The 24,960-nt window shown below is 42.9% G+C and overlaps 1 non-coding gene across 1 annotated transcript; it reads left to right on the top strand.

Moving 5' to 3' along the window:
* The first annotated feature begins 19,470 nt into the window (after positions 1–19,470).
* On the top strand, positions 19,471–19,577 carry LOC129043377 (U6 spliceosomal RNA). The gene has a single exon (XR_008504452.2). It is a non-coding gene; the product is annotated as a U6 spliceosomal RNA (small nuclear RNA).
* The last annotated feature ends 5,383 nt before the right edge of the window (positions 19,578–24,960 follow it).

Below are 24,960 nucleotides of genomic sequence, written 5' to 3' on the forward strand. Positions count from 1 at the left end.
GGGTGAGCACCATCACAGGGGCCATGACACTGGGAACCCAGGCCATGGAGGGGTGACATCCTCCACTTCAAAGGGCAGAGCAGACCTGTGAGGGGCAGCCCCAGGGACAAGCGAGTCTTGATGAAAGAGGGAGAGGAGAAAGGCTTGTCGTGATGAAATGGGGCTCAGAATTATATCGCATAAAATATTAAGAGAGGCATGACCTTATATCGCCCCCGAGCTGGTGGGACACATGACTTAGAGCAGTACCTGCTGTCAGAGCCAGAGGGCTTTAGCAATCAGGGGGGTCTTTTCCTATGACAAGAAGCAGGTCCAGGCACTGGAGTGGTCGGAACTCTTCATTCGCTCTTCCCTGCAGTGCCTCCTCCACCTTCTCCTTGCCAGAGCCACAGTGGAGGAGGTCTGAGAACACAAATCTGTCCTGGTCTTGCCCTTCTGCCTCTTAAACAAACGGTTTTTTCACTTTTATCCTGCGGACCCATGGTGTTAAGGAAATCCTAAAGCGCCCCCTGCCGGAGACACGGAGATCTCTTTAGAGGTGCATTCTAAGAAACAGTTTGAAAAACGCCCGTGATAGTTGTTTGTGTTCTTGGCATTTGCAATTGCTGTCACTTGCCATGTTTGCTGAAAAATTAAAAGTTCAGATGCTGTTTTCAGCTCAAACCCAAAACCTATGGTTGGAGTACTCTGTCACAATTTAATTAAATTCTACAAATACTTTTTAGCATCTAGTACGTGCCAAGCCCGGTGTCTGTTCTGGGAAACATTATGACTAGATGCTGAAAACGCATAGAGCGCTTTGGTTTTGCTCATGACATTTAAGCTGAAATTCATGTTTTATCTCCCTCTGGAACCCAATTCTTTTTTTTTTTTTTTTTAACAGAGTGTCTTTCTGTTGCCCAGGCAGGCTGGAGTGCAGTGGCGCTCTCTTGACTGACTGCAACCTCGGCCTCCCAGGTTCAAGCCATTCTCCTGCCTCAGCCTCCCGAGTAGCTGGGATTACAGGCGCCCGCCACAATGCCCGGCTAATTTTTTTGTATTTTCAGTAGAGATGGGGTTTCACCATGTTGGCCAGGCTGGTCTTGAACTCCTGACCTCAGGTGATTCACCCACCTCGGCCTCCCAAAGTGCTGGGATTACAGGCGTGAGCCACTGTGCCTGGCCTGGAACCCAATTCTTTATAAAGAAAATAAATGGCCATTATTAGCCTATTAAATTGCTTAATCTGTTACTTACTTTGGGGCTTTCCTTCTAATTTTGAAAAGCTACAGTTCCTAAATAATGTAGCCATTTCCCCCATTACAACTGAAAAGCAAGAAATCCTTACATCTTTCTATCACTTGTTTTCATATATTAAAACCCTCCAGACTTCCGATTTCACCCTCTTGGCTTCACCCCCTTTCAAAGCTCTGGCTTTGGTCTTTATCGGCTTGCAGCTAAAAGCTTGGCTGTCTCTTCAAGGGGGACAACTGTCTGGGACCATTACCAAATGTTCCGGTTTGCCTCTTCAGTCTTCCTGGTGCCCATCTCTGTTGCTGCCTTTCTTCCCATGAATCCGAAGCAAAAAGATTACAATCACAAAAGGCCATCTGCTCCTCATAAGATAAATTTCCCAGTAACAAATTTTCCCCAGTTAGATGTGTCTCAGTTCATCTTGTTATGATCTTGCTTGCTTTTTATTTTTACCTTTAGGAAAAGATGCCTTTCTGATTTGCTCCCCTGTCTCCAGATAGCTACCTTCCATGCAAACAACCAGTATTTCTGCACCTTAATTATCCCTGGCAACATGCCAAGACATAAATTACTCCTGTAAGCAAGGTCCCTGTGACAGATTCCTAACAGAGTTTGTATCCCTTTGACACGAAATACTTTTTAAAAAGGATTTCTTAGCTTAATATTAACTCAGGTTCAAGAAACAATGCAACTTATGTCAGTATTTTTTTCAAAACCTGAGTAGACAAATGATTGGAACCAAAGAATATACAACAAAAGCCATCTAAGCAGCATCCACAACCCCAGGAGTTGGATGTGTGACACTCTTTCTGGACCAGTCCAAATGCCAATTTGAAATTAGTTACCAAACTTTAAATTTCTAAGTGTAAACATATCATCTGGGGAGTTTTAAACATTTATCTATGCCAGAGTCCCACCCCAGGGCAATTCAGTGAGAGTCCCTGGGCGGGGGGTTTCAGGCATCCATTGACCAATCTTCTCTCTCTCTCTCTCTCCCTCTACCTATCTCTATTTTAATTTTGTCGCCACCTCTTTGAACAGATGGTCGTCTTTCCCCACGTATATCCTGACTCCACAATTAGACTGTAAATTTCCTCTTTAGAGTCTCGATACCAATCCCAGCGTCCAGAATAGGCAGACCCCTCAATAAATCTGAGGATGATGAGTAGTCTCAGAATTATTTCAGAAGTCTTATCCACCTCAAATGTATACAAAAAGTGGCTCTTTTGGTCCTTGGGGTTGAATAGCACTGTTGCATGGTTACAATTGAGCTCAGCCGGAAGTAGACATTCTAAAGCTGGATGGTGATGTCCCATTATCTGCACCACTGGCCCCCTCTGCTACTTTTTCCGATTGTCCATAGAAAAAGCAAGTCAGAAGCAAAGCAAGACTTGGCCCTTCAAGGTGTGGCCAGCCTCAGAGTGTCCTTGGTAGGAAGACATCACACCTGGGTCTTAGGGGAAAATAAATCAGGCTTTGAAACATGAGCTGCCAGATGAAAAGAAAAGTCATGGTGTTACTGAGTCCTTGAGAGGGGCCAGAGGCATAAGAAGTAAACTGAGGGAGCCCTGTGAAGGTCTTCCTTTCTCTACACCTCTCTATTTGAAAAATCCCCAAATAATTGGAAACAAAACAGTATACCACCAAATAGCAAAGGGTTCAACAGAGATCCAATTAAAAAAAGGAAGTTAGAAAATGTTTTAAACCAATTGAAAAATGGCTACATGATATGTTAAAATTTATATTACAGGTAATACAATAAGTAGAGGGAAATTTGACTTAAATATTTATATTAAAAAGAAGAATGCTCTAAAATAAATATTCTACCGTAAGAATTTATGTTAAGAACTTAGAAAAAAAGAGCAAATTAAAACTGAAGTAAGCAGAACTAAGAAAACAATAATTTTTTTTTGAGACAGAGTCTCACTCTGTTGCTCAGGCTGGAGTGCAGTGATGTCATCATAACTCACTGTAGCCTTGAATTCTTGGGCTCAAGCAATCCTCCTGCCTTAGCCTTTGAAGTAGCTGGTATTATAGGCACATGCCATCCCACCAGGCTAATTTTTTAAAATTTTTTGTAGTGATGGGAGTCTTACATTGTTGCCCAGGCTAGTCTTGAACTCCTGGCTTCAAGCCAACCTCCCATCTCAGCCTCTTAAAGTGCTGGGATCACAGGCATGAGCCACTATGCCTAGCCAAAAACAATAAATATTAACATAAAAATCAAGGAAATAAAACAGTTAATTGAAAAGGAAATAGTTAATTGAAAAGATCAGTAAAAATGCTAAGCCTCTAGCTACAGTGATCAAGAAAAGAGACACAGGGAGAAGAGACACACATTACCAATAGCAGGAGTGCAAAGTGATATCACACACAGTCCTGTAAAAGGCATAAATAAGGAAGCATTAGGAAAAACTTGACACCTATATTTAACAACTTGGATGAAATGGAAAAACTCCTTGAGAGACACATGTCTTGGTCCATTTGTGCTGCTATAACAAAATATCTGAGACTAGGTAACTGTTAAAAGAACAGAAATTAATTTCTCATGGTTCTGAAGGCTGGGAAGTCCAAGATAAAGGCACCAGCTAACTGGCAAGGGTTCCTCTCCACTTCCAAGATGGAGCCTTAGCCACTGTGTCCTCTGGAGGGCAGGAATGCTGTGTCTTCACACGGTAGAAGGCAGAAGGGCAAAAAGAGCCAAATTCTGCATGAAACTACTTTTTAAGAGCCTTTATCTCATTTATAAGAGAGAGGCCCTCAAGGCCTAATCACCTCTTAAAGGCCTCACCTCTTAATACTATCACATTAGCGGGGGCCGGGGGGGGGGTGGTGTGGAGCCAAGATGGCTGAAGAGGAACTGCTCCAGTCTACAGCTCCCAGCGTGAGTGATGCAGAAGACGGGTGATTTCTGCATTTCCAACTGAGGTACTGGGTTCATCTCACTAGGGAATGCTGGACAGTGGGTGCAGGACAGTGGGTGCAGTGCACCGTGCGTGAGCTGAAGCAGGGTGAGGCATCGCCTCACCTGGGAAGCTCAAGGGGTCAGGGAATTCCCTTTCCTAGTCAAAGAAAGGGGTGACAGATGGCACCTGGAAAATCGGGTCACTCCCACCCTAATACTGTGCTTTTCCAACAGACTTATCAAGCGGCACACCAGGAGATTATATCCCGCATCTGGCTTGGAGGGTCCTACACCCATGGAGCCTCCCTCATTGCTAGCACAGCAGTCTGAGATCAAACTACAAGGCGGCAGCGAGGCTGGGGGAGGGGAGGCCACCATTGCCCAGGCTTGAGTAGGTAAACAAAGCGGCCAGGAAGCTCGAACTGGGTGGAGCCCACCACAGCTCAAGGAGGCCTGCCTACCTCTGTAGGCTCCACCTCTGGGGGCAGGGCACAGACAAACAAAAGACAGCAATAACCTCTGCAGACTTAATTGTCCCTGTCTGACAGCTTTGAAGAGAGTACTGTTTCTCCCAGCACGCAGCACGAGACCTGAGAATGGGCAGACTGCCTCCTCAAGTGGGTCCCTGACCCCCGAGTAGCCTAACTGGGAGGCACCCCCCAGTAGGGGCAGACTGACACCTCACACGGCCGGGTACTCCTCTGAGACAAAACTTCCAGAGGAACGATCAGGCAGCAGCATTTGCGGTTCACCAATATCTGCTGTTCTGCAGCCACCACTGCTGATACCCAGGCAAACAGGGTCTGGAGTGGACCTCCAGTAAACTCCAACAGACCTGCAGCTGAGGGTCCTGACTGTTAGAAGGAAAACTAACAAACAGAAAGGACATCCACACCAAAAACCCATCTGTACGTCACCATCATCAAAGACCAAAGGTAGATAAAACCACAAAGATGGGGAAAAAACAAAGCAGAAAAACCGGAAACTCTAAAAAGCAAAGCGCCTCTCCTCCTCCAAAGGAATGCAGCTCCTCACCAGCAATGGAACAAAGCTGGATGGAGAATGACTTTGATGAGTTGAGAGAGGAAGGCTTCAGAAGATCAAACTACTCCGAGCTAAAGGAGGAAGTTCGAACCAATGGCAAAAAAAGTTAAAAACTTTGAAAAAAAAATTAGACGAATGGATAACTAGAATAACCAATGCAGAGAAGTCCTTAAAGGACCTGATGGAGCTGAAAAACACGGCACAAGAACTACGTGATGAATGCATAAGCCTCAGTAACCAATGCAATCAACTGGAAGAAAGGGTATCAGCCATGGAAGACGAAATGAATGAAATGAAGTGAGAAGAGAAGTTTAGAGAAAAACGAATAAAAAGAAATGAACAAAGCTCCAAGAAACATGGGACTATGTGAAAAGACCAAATCTACGTCTGATTGGTGTACCTGAAAGTGACGGGGAGAATGGAACCAAGTTGGAAAACACTCTGCAGGATATTATCCAGGAGAAATTCCCCAATCTAGCAAGGCAGGCCAACATTCAGATTCAGGAAATACAGAGAATGCCACAAAGATACTCCTCAAGAAGAGCAACTCCAAGACACATAATTGCCAGATTCACCAAAGTTGAAATGAAGGAAAAAATGTTAAGGGCAGCCAGAGAGAAAGGTCAGGTTACCCACAAAGGGAAGCCCATCAGACTAACAGCTGATCTCTTGGCAGAAACTCTACAAGCCAGAAGAGAGTGGGGGCCAATATTCAACATTCTTAAAGACATGAATTTTCAACCCAGAATTTCATATCCAGCCAAACTAAGCTTCATAAGTGAAGGAGAAATAAAATCCTTTACAGACAAGCAAATGCTGAGAGATTTTGTCACCATCAGGCCTGCCCTAAAAGAGCTCCTGAAGGAAGCACTCTAAATATGGAAAGGAACAACCGGTACCAGCCACTGCAAAAACATGCCAAATTGTAAAGACCGTCAAGGCTAGGAAGAAACTGCATCAACTAACGAGCAAAATAACCAGCTAACATCATAATGACAGGATCAAATTCACACATAACAATACTAACCTTAAATGTAAATGGGCTAAATGCTCCAATTAAAAGGCACAGACTGGCAAACTGGATAAAGAGTCAAGACCCATCAGTGTGCTGTATTCAGGAAACCCATCCCACATGCAGAGACACACATAGGCTCAAAATAAAGGGATGGAGGAAGATCTACCAAGCAAATGGAAAACCAAAAAAGGCAGGGGTTGCAATCCTAGTCTCTGATAAAACAGACTTTAAACCAACGAAGATCAAAAGAGACAAAGAAGGCCATTACATAATGGTAAAGGGATCAATTCAACAAGAAGAACTAACTATCCTAAATATATATGCACCCAATACAGGAGCACCCAGATTCATAAAGCAAGTCCTTAGTGACCTACAAAGAGACTTAGACTCCCACGCAATAATAATGGGAGACTTCAACACCCCACTGTCAACATTAGACAGATCAATGAGACAGAAAGTTAACAAGGATATCCAAGACCTGAACTCAGCTCTGCACCAAGTGGACCTAATAGACATCTACAGAACTCTCCACCCCAAATCAACAGAATATACATTCTTTTCAGCACCACACCACACCTATTCCAAAATTGACCATATAGTTGGAAGTAAAGCACTCCTCAGCAAATGTAAAAGAAAAGAAATTATAACAAACTGTCTCTCAGACCACACTGCAATCAAACTAGAACTCAGGATTAAGAAACTCACTCAAAACCGCTCAACTACATGGAAACTGAACAACCTGCTCCTGAATGACTATTGGGTACATAACGAAATGAAGGCAGAAATATCCTTCTTTGAAACCAACAAGAACAAAGACACAACATACCAGAATCTCTGGGACACATTCAAAGCAGTGTGTAGAGGGAAATTTATGGCACTAAATGCCCACAAGAGAAAGCAGGAAAGATCTAAAATTGACATCCTAACACCACAATTAAAAGAACTAGAGAAGCAAGAGCAAACACATTTAAAGGCTAGCAGAAGGCAAGAAATAACTAAGATCAGAGCAGAACTGAAGGAAATAGAGACACAAAAAACCCTTCAAAAAAATCAATGAATCCAGGAGCTGGTTTTTTGAAAAGATCAACAAAATTGATAGACTGCTAGCAAGACTAATAAAGAAAAGAGAGAAGAATCAAATAGACTCAATAAAAAATGACAAAGGGGATATCACCACCGATCCCACAGAAATACAAACTACCATCAGAGAATACTATAAACACCTCTATGCAAATAAAGTAGAAAATCTAGAAGAAATGGATAAATTCCTTGACACATACACCCTCCCAAGACTAAACCAGGAAGAAGTTGAATCTCTGAATAGACCAATAATAGGCTCTGAAACTGAGGCAATAATTAATAGCTTACCAACCAAAAAATGTCCAGGACCAGATGGATTCACAGCCAAATTCTACCAGAGGTACAAGGAGGAGCTGGTACCATTCCTTCTGAAACTACTCCAATCAACAGAAAAACAGGGAATCCTCCCTAACTCATTTTACGAGGCCAGCATCATGCTGATACCAAAGCCTGGCAGAGACACAACAAAAAAAGGGAATTTTAGACCAATATCCTTGATGAACATTGATGCAAAAATCCTCAACAAAATACTGGCAAACCGAATCCAGCAACACATCAAAAAGCTTATCCACCATCATCAAGTGGGCTTCATCCCTGGGATGCAAGGCTGGTTCAACATACGAAAATCAATCAACTTAATCCAGCATATAAACAACCAAAGACAAAAACCACATGATTATCTCAATAGATGCAGAAAAGGCCTTTGACAAAATTCAACAACCCTTCATGCTAAAAACTCTCAATAAATTAGGTATTGATGGGACGTATCTCAAAATAATAAGAGCTATCTATGACAAACCCACAGCCAATATCATACTGAATGGACAAAAGCTGGAAGCATTCCCTTTGAAAACGGGCACAAGACAGGGATGCCCTCTCTCACCACTCCTATTCAACATAGTGTTGGAAGTTCTGGCCAGGGCAATCAGGCAAGAGAAGGAAATAAAGGGCATTCAATTAGGAAAAGAGGAAGTCAAATTGTCCCTGTTTGCAGATGACATGATGGTATATCTAGAAAACCCCATCGTCTCAGCCCAAAATCTCCTTAAGCTGATAGGCAGCTGCAGCAAAGTCTCAGGATACAAAATCAATGTGCAAAAATCACAAGCATTCTTATACACCAACAACAGACAAACAGAGAGCCAAATCATGAGTGAACTCCCATTCACAATTGCTTCAAAGAGAATAAAATACCTAGGAATCCAACTTACAAGGGACATGAAGGAACTCTTCAAGGAGAACTACAAACCACTGCTCAATGAAATAAGAGGATACAAACAAATGTTAGAACATTCTATGCTCATGGGTGGGAAGAATCAATATCGTGAAAATGGCCATACTGTCCAAGGTAATTTATAGATTCAATGCCATCCCCATCAAGCTACCAATGACTTTCTTCACAGAATTGGAAAAAACTACTTTAAAGTTCATATGGAACCAAAAAAGGGCCCACATTGCCAAGTCAATCCTGAGCCAAAAGAACAAAGCTGGAGGCATCATGCTACCTGACTTCAAACTATACTACAAGCCTACAGTAACCAAAACAGCATGGTACTGGTACCAAAACAGAGATATAGACCAATGGAACAGAACAGAGCCCTCACAAATAATGCTGCATATCTACAACTATCTGATCTTTGACAAACCTGACAAAAACGAGCAATGGGGAAAGGATTCCCTATTTAATAAATGGTGCTGGGAAAACTGGCTAGCCATATGCAGAAAGCTGAAACTGGATCCCTTCCTTACACCTTATACAAAAATTCATTCAAGATGGATTAAAGACTTAATGTTAGACCTAAAACCATAAAAACCCTAGAAGAAAACCTAGACAATACCATTCAGGACATAGGCATGGGCAAGGACTTCATGTCTAAAACACCAAAAGCAATGGCAACAAAAGCCAAAATTGACAAATGGGATCTAATTAAACTAAAGAGCTTCTGCACAGCAAAAGAAACCACCATCAGAGTGAACAGGCAACCTACAGAATGGGAGAAAATTTTTGCAACCTACTCATCTGACAAAGGGCTAATATCCAGAATCTACAACGAACTCAAACAAATTTACAAGGAAAAAAAACAACCCCATCAAAAAGTGAGTGAAGGATATGAACAGACATTTCTCAAAAGAAGACATTTATGCAGCCAAAAACCACATGAAAAAATGCTCATCAACACCGGCCATCAGAGAAATGCATATCAAAACCACAATGAGATACCATCTCACACCAGTTAGAATGGCGATCATTCACAAGTCAGGAAACAACAGGTGCTGGAGAGGATGTGGAGAAATAGGAACACTTTTACACTGTTGGTGGGACTGTAAACTAGTTCAACCATTGTGGAAGTTGGTGTGGCGATTCCTCAGGGATCTAGAACTAGAAATACCATTTGACCCAGCCATCCCATTACTGGGTATATACCCAAAAGATTATAAATCATGCTGCTATAAAGACACATGCACATGTATGTTTATTGCGGCACTATTCACAATAGCAAAGACTTGGAACCAACCCAAACATCCAACAACGATAGACTGGATTAAGAAAATGTGGCACATATATACCATGGAATACTATGCAGCCATAAAAAAGGATGAGTTCATGTCCTTTGTAGGGACATGGATGAAGCTGGAAACCATCATTCTCAGCAAACTATCACAAGGACAAAAAACCAAACACCACGCATTCTCACCTATAAATGGGAATTGAACAATGAGAACACATGGACACAGGAAGGGGAACATTACACACTAGGGAATGTTGTGGGGTGGGGAGAGGGGGGAGGGATAGCATTAGGAGATATACCTAATGCTAAATGACGAGTTAATGGGTTCAGCACACCAACATGACACATGTATACATATGTAACAAACATGCATGTTGTGCACATGTACCCTAAAACTTAAAGTATAATAAAAAAAATACTATCACATTAACAACACCTGAATTCTGAAGGGAACACATTCGAACCATAGCAAATGCAAATCATCAAATTTAACTAAAGTAAAAATAGAAAATCCAAGTATTCCTATAGCTACTATAGAAATTAAGTTTCTAATTAAAAGCCTCCCCACAAAGAAAACTCTAGGTCCAACTGGTCTCACTGGTGAATGAAAAAAATACCAATTCTATTCAAACTCTTAGAAAATAGAGGAAGAAGGAACCATTTTCAACTTATTTTATGAGGTCTTCATTACCCCAATACCAAAACTAGACAAAGAAAGAAAAGTACAGATCAATATCTCTCGTGAATAAAAATAATAGTAAGTTGACTCTAGCAAGATATAGAAAGTGGAGTTTATCTCAGGTATTGAAGGTTGGCTAACATTTGAAAATCAATGTAGTTCCCCATAACAGAATAAAAAATTATCTCCATAGATGTAGAAAAAAAATTGAAAAGATTCTGAAAACATTCCCATTGATGTTTAAAAAAACTCTTAGCAAACTAAGAGTAGAAGACATCTTTAACCTAATAAATAAATAAATAAATAAATAAATGTGTAAAAAATCCAGAGCTAACATCATACCTAATGGCAAAAGACTGAATGTTTTCATCTCCTGTTTAGGAACAAAGCAAGGATTCCCAGTCTCGTAACTTCTCTTCAACAAGGAACTGGAAATCCCAACCTATGTAATGAGGGAAGAAAAAGAAAAAAAAGGCAGAAAGATTAAAAAGTAAAAAGCAGAACTCTCTTTGTTGCCAACTACATGACCATGTATGTAGGAAAATCCTAGGGAGTCCACAAAAAAGCTCTTAGAACTAGTGAGGGTGATGCTGTCTCAGGTTGCAAAGTCAATACAGAAAAATCTTATATTTCTATGTATTCACAATGTCAGTTTAAGAAATCAAATTTTTTTAAAATAGCACCCGAAAATATGAAATAATTAGAGGTAAATCTAACAAAATATGTGTAAGACCTAAACATTGTTGACAGAAACTAAACAGGCAACATAAATGGAGAGACATACCATTTCCATGGATTGGAAGACTTAATATCCCTAATTAATCTATAGATATAATACAATTCCAGGCAAAATGCCAGTAATTTTTTTTAAGATCTCTCTGTGCTCCTTACTGGATCCTGCTTCTACTATGGGAACTTCTCAGTCAACTGAAACTCCTCTTCTCAAACCCCTGCTGACTAGATACTCTACCTACCTACCTACCTACCTACCTACCTTCCTTCCTTCTTCTCTCTTTTTCTTTCTTTCTTTTGACACAGGGTCTCACTCTGTCACCCAGGACAGAGTGCAGTGGCACGATCTTGGCTCACTGAAGCCTTGACCTCCTGTGTTCAAGCAATCCTCCCACCTCAGCCTTCTGAGCAGCTGGGACCACAGGTGTGTGCCACCACACCCAGCTAATTTTTTTTAAAAAGATTTTAGAGATGGGGTTTTATTATGTTGCCCAGACTGGTCTCAAACTCCTGGGCTAAAGTGATCCACCCACCTCAGCCTCCAAAAGTGCTGGGATGACAGGCCTGAGCCTCCATTTCCTTTCTTTTTGGCATGATTTTTGCAAAGAATATTGTGGAACTTCGTTGGCTTCTTTATGAAGCTTTAGATCTCCCCAAACTTGCTCTTCTAAGACCTCTTCTTTCCATTTACTTCTACTCCTCCTTCCTCCTTGTGCCACCTTTGATCTTTCATCCAGTTACTTTGAATCCTTGATTTATCTCCTTCAAGCCTTGACTTCCTACATTTGGTGGTCAGTGAATGGAAAATTACTGCAAGAAAACGTCAGGGGTATGCTGGACTCTGGTTTCTATGGCCAAACTTTAGTTGAGCTTCTGAACCTTCTCCAAGGCTCATCTATGTACTTTCTTATTAAAAAAAAAAATCCTGTAGTGAATTACTATTTTATGTTATAAAATCCTATAGTAAGTTGTATGTTGCTTCATTATCCTTTTTTGGCGGTGTTGTTTGTTTGTTTGTTTGTTAAGTGATGTGGTGTCTTGCTATGTTGCCTAGGCTGGCCCCAAAATTCCTGGGCTCAAGCAATGCTCTCCCACTTCAGCCTCCCAAGTAGCTGGGACTACAAGCGTGCTTCACTGTACCTGGCTTTACCATCTATTTTGAATCTTCTTCTGTGTCTCATCTGACTGACACAGACTCTCCTCCTGGTCAGGGCTCTCCTACAAAGTGTTTATTTTGGTGGGGATAAACTGGATATAGGTCAGCTGAAAGCCACAAGAATGTCTGCTAGTATAAACAAGTTTGCTGTGAGAGGGACCCTTGGCCACAGGTGGAATACTTAGGCATTAAGCCATCTGCCAGAATAAATAAGTATCTCATGAAACGCAGACTGTAAAAATCCACCACCCCCTCCCCTGGAGACCCATCAAGGCAGGGCTAGAATTTATATCTAGAGAAACCTGAAGATGAAATTAGAAGAAAACGCAACAAATCCAGTTTTAACAAGAACCCTGGTAAGTCAGTTTAGCAAGAATTGCCACCCTTGATATCTGATCACGTTCCTCATCCTCCATCCTTCTGTCCACCCCTGCCAGATCTTTTCCCTCCAACCCCAGCCCCGTGATCACTGGAACTTTAGGCCACTACCCTCCATAGAGGACTCTTGCTGGACTCCAGGTCCGCTAAAAAACCTGAGGCTGCCGGGCGCGGGGGCTCACGCCTGTAATCCCAGCACTTTGGGAGCCCAAGGCGGGCGGATCACGAGGTCAGGAGATCGAGACCACGGTGAAACCTCGTCTCTACTAAAAATACAAAAAACTAGCCGGGCGCGGTGGCTCGCGCCTGTAGTCCCAGCTACTCGGGAGGCTGAGGCAGGAGAATGGCGTGAACTCGGGGGGCGGAGCTTGCAGTGAGCCGAGATCGCGCCACTGCACTCCAGCCTGGGCGACAGAGCCAGACTCCGTCTCAAAAAACAACAACAACAACAACAACAAAACTCGAGGCTGAAAAGAGGAGAAATGGTTACTGGGAAAGAGAAATGGTTACTGGGAAACAGAAATGGATGTTTTGTCCACTCATTTGGACTTTGGAGACATTCAGACAACTGCTAAATATCTCCTCAGTCACTAGCCTAAAATTTAGTCCACAGCCTCTATAAGAAAAACCTCTGAAAATAGGCAAATATGCTCCCAAATTCCTTTTTTGGAAGGAAAAAAAAAAAAAAACCTTGCATTATTTTTCTGTGCTTTTGAGATGATTCCCTATCCTGTCTTCTCTAAAACCTGAAAACTATCATTTGGAAATACAAACCAGGGAAATGACTGTCACGTTTTTTAAAGGAACTATTTGGGAATTGGGCAAATAAAAATCTCAAGTCTTTTCCACAAACGTTGGTAAAAAACCTTTAGCTATGTAAGCAGGTAAACTTAACTTGTCCCATCTTTGTCAGAAACACAATTCGGATAAAAATGTAAATTGGAAATCAATGAGTTTGTATTACTATGTTTTACTGACTTGTGACTAAATGTTAGAATGAAAGCTGTATTTGTCTGTAAGTTTATGTATGTATATTTGTATATTATGCATATTTAATATTTTTCCACCTCCAGATAGTGTTACTAAATTAATTTATAAAACCCTTAAAGGAGCTCTATTCAAATTGGCTTAGAGATAAATGAATGCTCAGATAAATTAGGCATTCCTAAAACTCTCAGACATATAGACTCTCGCCCAAATTTTTTTTAAAAAAATCACATGACTTGGCTAAGTCTTTGGTAAATAAAGCTAGCTTTTAAATTATTGGTAAAATAAAAATATGAGTGTCTTCAGAATTGTAAGTATGAAATATAATTCAGATACACATTTTTCCCTGAGTTTGCTGGCCACACAGGTTTGTGTTGTCCCTGCTTGACATTTAAAAACATAAAACTAAAAACCCAACCTAAGAGCAGAACACACAGTAAAAATAAATTGCTTGACACATATCATTCATGAAAGTAAAAACATAGATAGACAGATAGATAGATAGATAGATAGAGACAGAGAGAGAGAGAATGAATTATGTTTAACTTTTTACTTCTTTGCCTCTGTGATATTTTTGATACCTGATTTGTAAACAAAAATAAAATAAGATGATGGCTTTAAGTTCTCATAAAAAATGCCCATGAGACATCCAAGAATAATTGTTAAAAACAAGTGAATTAAATAATGTGCAAGTGACCAAAAAGTATATACATGAACTTTTCAATAATAATTATGTTTTATAAAACAGGTCTACTTAAAAATAGTTTCAGAAAACTTTTCTGGTAACTTGCAACCTTAAAGCTATGCTAAATTAAATTAAGTAATAAATACTCATTACATATCTGCGTCATTTCTTTTTTTTTTTTTTTTTCCCCCCCGAGACTGAGTCTCACTATTGCCCAAGCTGGAGTGCAGTGGTATGATCTCGGCTCACTGCAACCTCTGCCTCCTGGGTTCAAGTGATTCTCCTGCCTCAGCCTCCTGAGTAACTGAGATTATAGGTGTGCGCCACCACGCCCAGCTAATTTTTGTATTTTTAGTAGACACGGGGTTTCACCATGTTGGTCAGGCTGGTCTCAAACTCCTGACCTCATGATCCACCCGCCTGGGCCTCCCAAAGTGCTGGGATTACAGGCGTGAGCTACCGTGCCTGGCCATATCTGAGTCATTTCTAAGTCACTTAAAACATTGAAACATTAATTACTAAGCATAAATTTAAGTTTATATACATTGGCATTTTGTTTTTTATATGGTATAGAGAAGCCAAAATTTGGATCTGTTAATAGACATGAAAAATTGTACTAAGGAGAAGCACATGATTTTTAGAAATTATGGCTTTAATCTATGGAATGTGATAAACTACAATTGCTGAAGATTAAAATTCTAATTAATATATGTAATTAAAACTACTAGAAACAATAAGGGAAACAATCCTGTATGCAAAATATACAAGGAAAGTAAGATGTATTTTTGGTAAGGAAAATTGTAAGGCATGAAGCTGTATTTTCTGTTAATGGAAAAAGGAGTAGTTAATTCTGTACTAAACTATAATGAACAGTTGTTCCAGAATAAGAAAAAGAAAAATGTAGGAAGATAAATAAAGATCGATTTTTAAAAATATTTTAAAAGGGTTGTGGAAAAAGAATCTTGGGGGGAAAATGTTATGTGGGCAAAGCTGGCTAAAATGAGCTTTATTTTATTTATAAGGTTTTCTTAAAATTAGCTTCCATATTACTAATATGATGATGCAAAACTAGAATTTCATCCTCTTTGTCAAAATGGCCAAGTTTTCTTGCAGTATCAGTCTGAGAATGTGAAGATTTTTCTTTATCTTTTAAGTAATTGTACCAGGACACAAAGATTTTCTTTTTTACAAAAATAATTTCTTGTGCTTCATGTCGTTTTCTATCAGGTCTTTGATTACTTAAGAAAATCAAGGCCAGGTGTAGTGGCTCACGCCTGTAATCTCAGCACTTTGGGAGGCCAAGGTGGGCGGATTGCTTGAGGTCAGGAGTTCAAGACCAGCCTGGGCAACATGGCAAAACCTCATCTCTACAAAAAATAGAAAAAATTAGCCAGGTGTGGTGGTATGTGCCTGTAGTCCCTGTTACTCAGGAGGCTGAGAGGGGAGGATCAGCTGAGCCCAAGGAGGTCAAAGCTGTAGTGAGCCAGGATCATGCTAGTGCACTCCAGCCTAGGTGATGAAATGAGATCCTGTCTCAAAAAAAAAAAAAAAAAGAAGAAAAGAAAAATGAGTCTTCTCAATAATAAAGGAGCTCATTTATTTTTACAATTATGTAACCTTCTGTATTTGTCTTTACAATTTTTTGTCATTTTGGTATTGTTTTATAGTGATCTGTGATTCTCTTCAAACAAATGTCCTAAACCTTTCAACATTTTTAACAACTTCCCCAAATCAAATTATAAATTAAATGTTTTTGACCTCAAACTAATTTTGGAACATTTCAGAAGGCCTCTGGAAAGTTCCATAGGATTTGTCTCTCACCTTGTAAAAGAGAGCTATTAAACTAATTAGACTTACAGGATATGTTACATTATATGAGAAACATTGTCAAATAATAAGTGATGCTAAACCTTTATGTTATGTTTGTGGATATGATATTGATACAAGTGTTCCAGAAATTATACATAACTCCTAGAAATCTGACATGTCCTAGTATAATGCTATCAGTCATAATTTTAGTTATTGTATTAAAATGCAATATGCCACAGAAATAACCACATTTCCTTGACAATTGCATCATTATGGTGGTGAACTCTCATCAAATCTTTAACCACGGCCATTGAATGTCTTTTTTCATCCACAGGCAGTTGTTTTACTTTGATTCTTCTCTGAAAGCATTTGTAATCAGCTACAGTCCAAAACTGCTGCTTCTTCAAGGAGATTCATGAAAAAGACTCTACTCTGGAATAAAGGTTTCTGATAACTTTAAGATCACACCATTGGATGGGGTACGAATTTCTAGAACTCTTATGAAGAAACTAGTGGGTTCATGAAACTGCTAACCAAGATCGAGAAGAATATTAATTACATGAGACTACATGAAATGAAGGGGATAATTTTTATGACTTTTATTTGAAACATTTCTTCTTTGTTTTCCAGATTTAAGGAAACCTTTTTTTCTTTTAAGCTACCTATAACTTACAGCAATTTAGTATATTGTTGTTAACAAAATTAGAACATTTAGTTTTTTTCTTCCTCCCTGATCCCTCCAGAATTTAGAAACTATTTATGGGTACTCTTATTTTTATGACAATTATAGTTATTTGCACAAGTTTAATAAGTATATTCTCCTTGAAACAGGACAAAATTGGAAACACTGATTATATGACCAAGGCTTTGACTGGAATATCATATTTTCAGACATGACCAGACATTTTTAAGGAACTAAAACCAGTAAAGTTTATTTACTTTACTGGAACCAGTAAAGCCCCCATTGGAAAAACTGGCCTGGCTTAAAAGAGTTTCTAACCTTACAAGTGAGTAAGTAATGTCACCTTCTGGCAGGCCCAGGAACTATAGAATATTTTGGGGATCCTGAGAAGAAAGGAATTCACCCAAATCTATAGGTATTGCAGGCAAAGTCTGATGGCAAGTTACTGGCCTGGCTTCTGGCCTCAAGAGGCTTTTAAAAGTCTAACTTGAGGTTCCTTATCAAAAGTTCCAGTAAAGCAAATTTTGAAAGAGCCTATATAGTCAATCACTATTGTTGTGGCACTTGCACAAATAATTACTTTTGCAAACACTATTTTGCAAACAAATTAGTCTTACTTTGATAATCTTTGGTAGAAATGGAAATTACTATAGAAAGAAAAATTATGTTTCAGAAGAAAACTATATGCACTCGTTATTAGATTCTAGCTCATTGTTTTTGAGGTTTTTGTTACTCACCTACAATCTGGACTGGATCCTGAATTCTAGTTTCCAGCAATGTCTGGCTACAGGTCTCCAAACTAATATTTTTCTCCCACCCTTCTGGCTTGGAATCACTGAAATGAGAACTGCTCTCTTCCTGAAGCCCTGCAAATGAAAGCTGGATGACTTGACACAAGCGATAGAGAAAGCGCAGCAACTTATGTGTGCGTGGTCCTCACGCCTGCTGCTATATGGACTACTCAGAAACGCCCCTGGAACACCTGATGCAAACTGTAAAGTGGGGAAACCTGTGAAATTGCCACTGCCCGCTCCCACTCCAGCTGAAGATGCTTTCAGCCCAAACGCAGAAATCTTCTCACCTGGCTGCTTTCTGAGCTCAAAAACTGAGTTTATAGTTTATTCTAATTACTAACTTTTGTTTTTCTTTTGTTTTCATAGAAATGCCTCTCATTAAATACTCACACCATATAGAGGTCTAACTTTGGTGGCAGCCCACTTGTAACACTGCTGCCCGAAATGAGACGCAACTGTTGACTGTTTAACTAGACTGACTGATTCTTGGGACTCAGAGACAGGTTCAGTGGTGTAGGAGACAATCCACCAACCCATCTTCTAGATTGTTAAACTTGTCACGGAGGGGAAATACAAATCTAGTGTTTGATTTGCTCAGATATGCACGTTTAAAGCTCTGAAAAGATGCATGAGAAACTAGAATAAAGTTTACCTAGGGAGGTGTGGGAACTGGGCAGATGGAGGCCAAGGGTCAAAGTGATATTGCTCACATATCCTTTATTAGAAGTTCTAATTCTCTGTAAACAGGTCTCAGAAATTCCCAGCTGCTTATGGAAAAGCAGAAACGTCTCATTCTGAAGGTTGTATAATGGCCTTGTGACCTTCTTGGAATGATAACTCTTCTGGCTGGGTTTACCTTGACCTGTCATTGACCAGTGACTTGTTTTCTGTCTTATCTTACTTGGAACTTGGCACAAGTCCTCAGGCCACCCAGTAGAGCATTTTCTTTTAAGAGCAGTGGATTTGAGGGCTGTGAGCTAGCGTGGCTGGGAGCCTTCTCTCTGGGAGTAATTCCATCTTCCCCTCAGCTCCCATAGCCTTAAAGGACACTCCTCAGTGACCCAGCACTAGCAAGTCCCCAGACCTGCCTGCCAAGCTCCTCTTCGTCTGATCGGAAGAATCAAGGGCGCCCTCTCCCAAGCTTTAGCTGAACGACGGACTCTCCTGACACTGTCAGGGAGAAGTGAGGGGAAGGCATGGTGAGGAGGGACTCTTCGGGAGCAGAGCAGACTTCCTCTTCACCCCAGAGTACCTGCTCTGTGTCTCTCCTCCCGCGTTCCCTGCCCAGCAGGGTTACCTCAATCCCCGAGTCCATTCTCTCCCTGCCTACCGTCCAGGCTGGCCCTCCAGCCCTGCTGCCAACCCCAGTGGCCAAGCCTCCCCCTTACCACCTGCAGAGACAGCGCTGGTGCTGTCAGGCTCCGACACTCCTGGGTTTGAATTCTCGCTCTACTGCCGAGGATTCTAGCTGTGTGGCCCTGGGGGAGCCAGGTAACACACCTGCATCCTGGTGTCCTCATATATAAAATAGGAACAAGCATGCCCACCTCACGGGACAGGTGCAAAGCTTAAAGTCAATGGTGCGCCTGTGCTGCCTCCTGCAAGATTTATAGATGCTTCTGCGTGCTGGCAAGGTTCTGCTTCTTGAGCTAGTTAGGAGCTACACAGGACTTTGCTTTACAACTATTTGTGAAACTGTCCGTTTTTGTTTTATGCACTTTCTATATGTATGTTTCATTATACCATTTCTTTAAGAAAACACTTATGAAAAAGCAAATCTGGTGCTCGCTTTGGCAGCACATATACTAAAACTGGCACGATACAGAGAAGATTAGCATGGCACCTGCACAAGGATAACATGTAAATTCGTGAAGTGTTTTTTTTTTTTTAAAGCAAACCTGTAGAAGAAAATGTTAGATGCTGAAAAACATTTAGTTATTCAGGCTGGGCATGGTGGCTCATGCCTGAATCCCGGTACTTTAAGAGGCCAATGCAGCTGGATCACCTGAGGTCAGGAGTTCGAGACCAGCCTGGCCAACATGGCGAAACCACATCTCTACTAAAAATACAAAAATTACCCAGGTGCGGTGGCACATGCCTATAACTCCAGCTACTTGGGAGGCTGAGGTAGGAGAATCACTTGAACCCGGGAGATGGAGGTTGCAGTGAGCCAAGATCACTGCACTCCAGCCTGGGCGACAGACTGAAACTCCGTCTCAAACAAACAAACAACAACAACAAAAACCCACATTTAGTTATTCAGGGGAAATTATTGTTATTCAGGATAGCCTTCCCTACCTTAACACCATCTCAGTTCTCTCTTTTCTGAAGAATCTCCCTGAATCTCTGTTATTTCAAATAACTGTCCTTTCCCAGCCAAGCTCCTAAGATGGCTATTCTAAAACTGCCACCTCCCCTTTCACTCCCCTTTCCCTTCTGTGAGCTGTGGCTGTCAGGCTGTGCCTCAGCTGAGAATGCACCAATGGCTTCCAGCAGCAAACCCATCTCCCTTATGCTTCCAAGGCCCGGACCACTGCTCCCTGCCATCCTTCTCCCACTGCAGGGAGCTCCGCCTTCCAACCCGCATCAGTCTTATCCCAGTGCACGAGGGTGCCCTGGGTACAATTCCCGGGTCAGGTACTGTAAAGGACAGGGGATGGTATCACCTGGCCTTGCATCAGAGCTACCTGAAGTTTCTAAAAACACCCATTCCTCAGCCTCACTCCAGAGGACTTGCCAGGAAGGAAGCTCCAGAAGGAGGATTCTCACCCCCAGCACCTCCCATGGGCCAGGCACTGCCCATACTTTGGACACTTTAGTCCTCCCCCAATTCTAAAGAGTGGGTGCTATGATTGTCCTCATTTTGCGTAGGAGGAAACTGAGGCTCAGAGAAGCTGAGAAACATGGAGTGGGTCCTGTGGGTGGGAGTGGTGGGTCAGAATTTGAAACCAGGACTGTGCGGCTCCTCTGCCCACACTTCTGCAGTGCTTTGCTAACCTAGTATCTAGAGCAGCAGCATTTCTCAAACTTGTCTGCACACATGCATTGCCCGGGGGATCTCATTCTTTCTGACCCAGGAGGTCTGGGCGGGGCCTGGGAGGCTGCTTTTCTAACAAGCTCCTGGGTGCTGTGCTGCAATGCTGATGCAAGAGGGGAGACAGAATGGGAATGAATGTGACCCACCCCATCACCAGGCTTCTCCTGCTTTAGGGTAGGTCAGCTAAGGTTGAGGAAATAGATGGGCCTCTCATCACCACCCTCGCCAGAGCCAGCCACAGCCTGGAGTCCCCTCACCCAGAGCGGCTGCCTCCTTCCTGCCAGTATAGATCAGATACAAGGCTCAGCTTCTGCCCAGACTGCACAAGAGCTTAAGGCTCTGAAAACATCACTAAAGGTGAGAGGAGATGGCAGGGAGCAGCTTCGTCTCAGGGTTAGGGCGTCAGGCATCTGACCAGCTTCTCTCAGCTCTGCAGCCTTCCCAGAAGTGCACTCTGGACATGCGGTCCCCCTGGGAGGTAGAGTCAAGTCTCTGCTCCAGAAGTTTCCCTACCTGGGAGCAGCCTCCAGGCCCCTCTGCCTTTGCCCAGCCTCTGGCTTTCTGGGAAATAAAATATTCTTCATCACATTGCATGTTCCTCAGAGAAAAAGTATTGAAGCCCTTTGCAAAAGTTTCTGTGTTGTTCTTCTTTTCAAATGTAAATTCTGTCCTTAGAGGCCTGAGAAAGAGACGAAGCACCATATATACTGGTCACTTCCAGGCCTTTTCCAACCAAGAGTCCTTCTGAGGATGTGGAGGAGGCTCTTCTTTGAAGCTCCTTTTGGGGCGCAGCTTCCCAGTTAAGCCTGTTGTCAGTGTCTCCACCTGTTTCACCATGTGGCACACACAGCACATGACACTCTGTGTGCCACATGCCGCGATGCAGAAGGCCACCACACCTGAGGCCGTGAGCACACCTGGGGTCCCCTGGGGCCGAGGACCTCAGTACCTCACACACTCATGCTGTGTTCACAGCACTGCAGTCGAGAAGTTCTGGATGGAGACTCTCACCCTTCCCTCCAGGACACTCACTGCCCATACATTCTGCCAGAAAGACAGAGGGCATTAGTAGAAGCCATCAGAATAGCCTGGTGAGACTGAGAAGGCAAGTGTCACTGAGGCGAGCCCAGCAACATTAGGGCTTTGAGGTGACCTGGAGATGGGGCTGAATTCTGAGCTGAGTCCTCAGAGCACAAGCCCACCCTGTGTCTCCGAGAGGGTGCCCTACCTTCATCTCTCTCTCTTTCTCCATCCCCCTCCCACCCATCCCTGCTTCTCTCTCAGCCAGAATTGTTCATCACATGGACCCCTCCCTTGTTCCCCCACCTGAGTCCCAGGAGTATGTTCTCTGTACGGGTACAGCATGCTATGAGCTGCAGCAGCACAGCAATGGGCAGAAGTTCCTGCCTCTGAGGCCCTGGCAGCCCTTGCCTCAAAATCTGCCCCACTTGAACCAGGGTCTTTGAATGCCAGGGTGTGAACACCTGCTCACTTGTTCTGCTCACAAGCAGTATATGGGCAGCATTGTCAGGCAAAACAGCAGACCACTTGGGGTCCAGGATGCTTTCTGACCAGAGCTGGGGACCTGCTTGTCCCTGCTCCCTGGGATACTGCCTGTCGAGAGCTGAGTCACATCCATCGCACCTGCCCTCATCCAGTCTGAACAGGTGCCACCCGTGCTGACCTTTTCCAAGAATAATCAGCATGGCCTCTCTCTCTCTCTTCTGAAATGGGTTTTACATAGAATGAGAAGCGGGGCCATCTTCAGGTCTCTGAGTTTCCTGGGTGTGATTTTGCTGTCAATCACTTCCAGGATAACTTGCCCATCTGGCCTGATGGGCTTTCCAGAATGCATTCCACCACTTCTAGTCCTGCGACTCACCTTTCTAGTCGTACCCAGCTATACTTTCTCCTGGTAGTGTGTGGCAGGAAACCTTGCAGCTCTCCCTAATGTGACATTTCCCCTTAAGCTCTGCTCACACAGGACTGAAGACCTCCGTGGTGTTGGCACCACATAGAATTCCCGAACCTGCGATGCTCAGCTGGTCTCCGTCTCTTCCCCAGCAGTTCAGCCCATCCCGTCACAATCCAAGGATGTTTGCCAGACACAGGTCCAAAGCCCCCTCCGCAGGTGCTGAGTCTGCATTCTCGCCCATGCCTATGGTTCTAGAGGCACAGGGGCCCTGCAACGCTCCCTACCAGTGATGAATACGAAATGTCTGGGGGACTAAGACATCAGACTGAAGAAGAGTGAGGAACATTGAGGAACAGTGGATGTTGGCTACAGATCTCAGGGAGCCCGAGGCAGGAGAGAGATTCTGCACTTGGATCCGCTGCCCTCAATAACCACTGCAGGGCCTTGAGAGGAGAGAAGATAAGGAGAACAAGCCAAAGGGGCCCGTCCCGGCGAAGGCCACACACCCGCCTGCCCAGTGATAACATGGCATTTGACCCCCTTCCTGAGAATGGCTGCCAGCTTCCCGGGCCCGCAGTTGTGTTGACTCTGGAAAGAGGGAGGATGCTATCAGCTCACAAGGTCTGAGCCTCAAGACCCGGGCAGAGCGGCCGGCCGATAAGCTAAGTAGGGCCTGTAACTGCTCCAGCACAGGTGCACGACCCACCCTGTTTTCCTCTGGCACGAGCACTGCTGGCTTGTCAAAGACTGCCCTGCTCTCAGGCCTGTGGGAGCGAGATGGCAAGCTTGTACCCTCACACTAGAGCTGTCGGCCTTTAGGTGGACATCCTCTAACATCATGGTCCTTTATCTTTTGGGGTGGAAGGGGACCCTTTGAGAATCTGATAAAAAGCCAGCACCCTCTCCTCTAAAAAAAAATGTAACATCTAGTCTGCAGTTGGGCGTTAAAAGTTGGCAAAAGGCCTTTGATTCCCTGGAGGAAGGTGCGTGGGAATTGGGAGAAGTGTTACCTGAGGTTCAACACCGAGGAGGAGAGAAACGCAGGGTGCATGATCTCTCTAAGAGTGCCCAGGGAATGAAGAAAGGACACCATGTCCCTGAACAATAGAGTCAGGCATTAGGAGAGCATTTTCAGGTGGTCCTGGCTTCATCACCCAGCTGGGGAAGATCACGGCGGGGGTTCAGTAAGATTATTCACAAGAAGCTTCGGGAGTAACATGGAAGTATCTTCTTATCTCTTTTTTCTGTGGGTTTTAGTAAATAATTTTAAAGCACCACGATGGAATCTGTGCATGGCCATCAGGATGCTGGACAACTTTCAAAGATGGCTGCTGTGACAGACACTGAGGTGGCATTTGTTGGGAGTGGGTTTCTCCAGCTTCTCTAGGTATCCTGATATCTTGATTCCCACAGAATTAAGTACAAGTCAGCTATTCCCAAGCAGTGGAGGTAGATAGGGTATCAGTACCTTGTCAAGAATAAAAGCCCTTGGTGAGCTAATAACTGGATTAACTCATTTCCCCAGGCAGGTAGCTTCATGGATGAGAGCCCAGCAACCTGTTGCCAAGGTTTGTTGGGCGGGAAAAAATGCATCCAGTCTCTACAGCATCTGTCCTGGGAAGGGCCAGCCCTCTTGAGCTCTGAGTGTGTTTTTTTCATGTTGGTTATATCAGGTTCCTTGAGAGGCAAAAGGGAAAGGCAACTCTCGGGTCCTGGCTTCCTTGGGGAGGCTGGGGCGCCAGTCCATCCATCCAGACTTCAAATGGACCCACACTAACGTGCATCTGCTCTGTTTCACTGGCACTGTCTCATCTCTGTCCCACAACAATCCTCTAAAACCAATACAACCCTACACAATTTTCATAGAATATGAAATGCTTGTTTTCCTGGCATCTGGTTCAGTAATGAAAATGTGTTTTGAATGGAGGTGAGCAAACAGGGCTATCGGGAGAGCATCCAGTCCAATGGGTGGCAGGTGTGCCAACAATGACAACAAGTCTTCTTGGGAAGAAAGGTCCATGTGGATCTGGGGCCTCTGAGCAGGGGCGGCGAGATGGGATTTGCTATGTAAGAGATATGCTTGGACAAGTTCCCATGAGAAACATAGGGAGCTCCCCCTTTGTGAACTGAAGCCTCTCCCAAAACGTTTGATAATTACTGCTTTAGCAAAAGAAATGCTTTTTCCTTGAAAAACAAAAGCTCAGGTACAGTTGTGTTTCTCTCTCACTATTGCTCCTTGCATAGCTCCAACTACCATATTAATTTTTTTAACTCATACAGATTTATCTTAACCATATTAATTTTCATTACTAGCCAAAA

The sequence above is a fragment of the Pongo pygmaeus genome, chromosome 7 (assembly GCF_028885625.2).
Source record: "Pongo pygmaeus isolate AG05252 chromosome 7, NHGRI_mPonPyg2-v2.0_pri, whole genome shotgun sequence".
NCBI lineage: Eukaryota > Metazoa > Chordata > Mammalia > Primates > Hominidae > Pongo > Pongo pygmaeus.